The sequence below is a fragment of the Zingiber officinale genome, chromosome 2B (assembly GCF_018446385.1).
Source record: "Zingiber officinale cultivar Zhangliang chromosome 2B, Zo_v1.1, whole genome shotgun sequence".
Taxonomy (NCBI): Eukaryota; Viridiplantae; Streptophyta; class Magnoliopsida; order Zingiberales; family Zingiberaceae; genus Zingiber; species Zingiber officinale.
The window spans coordinates 70,442,520-70,445,934 of NC_055989.1; the positions used below are offsets into that span (position 1 = coordinate 70,442,520).

General features: G+C 35.5%; 1 non-coding gene across 1 annotated transcript; it reads left to right on the top strand.

Annotated features, from left to right (window-relative positions):
- Window positions 1-3,005: 3,005 nt before the first annotated feature.
- On the top strand, window positions 3,006-3,077 carry TRNAM-CAU. Its single transcript has one exon. It is a non-coding gene; the product is annotated as a tRNA-Met (tRNA).
- The last annotated feature ends 338 nt before the right edge of the window (window positions 3,078-3,415 follow it).

Genomic DNA, 3,415 nt, shown 5'->3' on the forward strand with positions numbered 1-3,415 from the left:
ATATCATCAACATATAATGATAAAATGACAAACTTTCCTTTTTCCTTTCTAAGGTAAACACAATGATCCTTATTGATCATTTCAAAACCATGAGACAAAATAACATCATTAAATCTCATGTTCCATTGTCTTGACGCTTTCTTTAGCCCATATATAAACTTCCTAAGTCTACATACTTTATTCTCTTGGTCTTCAGCAACATAACCTTCTGGTTGTACCATATAGATTTTTTTGTCAATATTACCATTAAGGAAAGCTATTTTTATATCCATTTGATGTAATTCCATGTCAAATTGTGCTACTATATTTAGGATGACACGTATTGACACAAATTTCACAACGGGGGAGAATGTCTTTTCAAAATCAATACCCTCCATTTGGGTATATCCTTTTGCAACTAATCGAGCTATGTATCAATTAATCAATCCATCTTCTTTCCTCTTTATTTTGAGAATCTACTTATTCCCAATAGCCCTTCGGCCTGGAGCAAGATCGACTAAATCCCAAACTTGATTCTTTCTCATTGACTCTATTTCCTCATCCATTGCAATTTTCCATTTTTCTCTTACTGTGCTTCTTAAAGCTTCCTAAACTGTTCGAGGTTCCTAAATTAGATAGGCCAACACCGCTCCCATTAGGACAAATACTAGTGCAGGGGCCAACATTATCCCTATTAACTTGGACTCATTTGGGATAATCTCAGATGGGGCAACTTCAGGATTCTTCATCAGATCCATTTCTGGATCTTCCTCGAACATTTCCTGGTCCTCTTCAGACTCTTTAGGCTCTTCTTCACTCATATAGTGAAGTAGTTTCTCACATAGTTCTGAATATGTAACGCGCCCTTCATGACATTCCTATACATGGTCTACTATTACCCTAGGATCTTTGTGACAATGAATGCATCAATGCCCAGATCCTATAATTGTCCAGGACTGGAAACTCTTCTTGTTCAAGTTTCCAGAATAATCTATCAAGCCCTCTAACATATCCGTCGACTCCATAAGCAGACTTATACTCTATCTCCTGAATCTCCTCTCGGAGCTAGTTTTGTCGCACTTCACGATGAGTCAATGTGGTAATCGTTCGTGCCATCTGAAAAATTGAATTTAAATAAGTCAGTACAAAACTGACTAACCAGTATAAAACCAGTTTAATTCAATTTATAAAGATATAGAATCATAATTATAAATCAAGAAAAAACAAATATTCTTGATTTTCAGGAGTTTAAGTCGACTGACCGATTTGACCGGTCGATCAGGAATCTGGATCTTAAGCTTAGTCTATTGTCCTCATTATAACAAATATAATTTGATAAAGGTTTCTTACACATGTTATGTTATTGTTTAAGCTCATTTGAGTCAATTTAGACTTATTGATCAAATTCAGGTCCATTTGATCAATCCAATGCCCATTGGATTAAGTTTGATCCATTAGAACAAATCTAATCTTTTTGTTTAAATCTGACACAATAGAACTAATCTGGTCATATTCGATCATCTCAACTTATGTAATCAAAATCACCCCAATTAATTCAATAATAAATCGAACAGATTAAATCAACAAATAATTTGAACCAGATCTATGTATCATTGAATCAAACAGGTCTGCTTAAATCAACTAATGATTTAAACCAGATTTGAATTTGATTGAATAAGTTGGTCTAGTTCAATTATCAATTAATTGAACCATAAATTTAATCGAATATATATTTACTAATTAATAACACATTTCTATATGTATTTAATTAATCAATAAATATATATAATAAATTTCAAAACACTGTTCATGAATGGAGAAAAAACAATGCACCAAAAATGTTTTTTTTATTTACTTTTCATAGGTGCTTAAATACAAACAAAGCACTGTTCATTACGTTTTTGAATCGATTACAAATTTCATTCAATCGATTCAATTGAATTGAATAGATTAATTTAATGGATTCAGAATTCAATCGATTAAAATACAGCTTCGTCATTTCAATTGATTGAACTGTTATTTGAATCGATTCAAATGATCTTAATCGATTAGTTAATCGATTAAACTTCTTCTTCTCGTCTCTGTCGTGACCGCAACATTCTTTTCTTCTGCCGCGACGAACGAGGTTGCTGCAATTGTTGATTGTTTATTGTCGGCCTCCCGACGTGGTCGTTGGCACTCTCCGGTCACGGAAGCCGATAGCCAACAACCTCTCAAGGCTCGACAACTGTGGCAGATCACGACCCAGTCACGATCACGCCTGGCGAAGGCGACCGAGAGATTTCCATTTCGACGAAGAGACCAGTTTCATGCTTAGGCATCGCTCGGATACCATTGTTGCTCCAGATAGCAAAATAAAAACCCAAATTAAATAGTAAATAACTCACAGTGATCTCCAGAAAAATCAATAAAGTTCGGAGGTTGTTGTTATAAAATACGATCACAGTAGCAGGAAAGTGCTATAAGGTTGAGCGGATCCCTAGCCTCTCAAATGTTCTCCTTTGCTCGCCTTTAGTGATCATAGTCGCCTCTCCTATCCTTATCCTTGTTCCTTCTCATGGCTTGGACACATGAAAGATTGAGGAAGCTGAAGGGGAAAGAACATCCCTTTATCTCTTTAGGCGTTTGTAACAATGCAAGAGAAATGAAGGAAAACGATGCCTATCGTCTACTCAACCTCCAACAACTACACCTTGAGCAACCTTCTTTGTTACTACCCATTTACTACCCAAAGGAGCCATCTAAATGATTTAACTTGGGTCAAGCAATGCTCCCTATCATTCGGTAATATTTGCGTTGTATCGTGCGTGACCTAGTCCACATACGAGGTACCATAGTTTGCTGATTGGACCAAATGCACTGAGATCAGCATGGACTTGGATGTATAAATATTTTAAGAAATAAAAAGTTAATCTATTTTGTAGGTTCAATTAATTTAATTTACAGATAAATTATGGATTATTTTATTAAAAAAAAATTCCAATAAAATCTAGATATAAAATTATACAAATAATAAATAATGTAAAATCAGAGTGGCGCAGCGGAAGCGTGGTGGGCCCATAACCCACAGGTCCCAAGATCGAAACTTGGCTCTGATAAGATATTATTATTTTTCAATTTTGTCTAAAGCTATGGAAGGATTTTGACTGTGAAGACACTGACCCAATAATTTATTTTTGGCCGAAGGCCTAGAAACGCACAAGGAGAAAGTAGAAGGATGTAGAAGCGTCGTCGACATTCTTTACTTTGTATTGTTTTTCAATTTTGTCTAAAGCTATGGACGGATTTTGGCCGTTGGCGTCAACATGGGTCATCTTGTGAAGACAATGACCCAATAATTTATTTTTGGATGAAGGCTCAGATGCACACAAGAAGAAAGTAGAAGGATGTAGTAGCATCATCGGTATTCTTTGGCTTGTAAAATGAGGACAAGGGC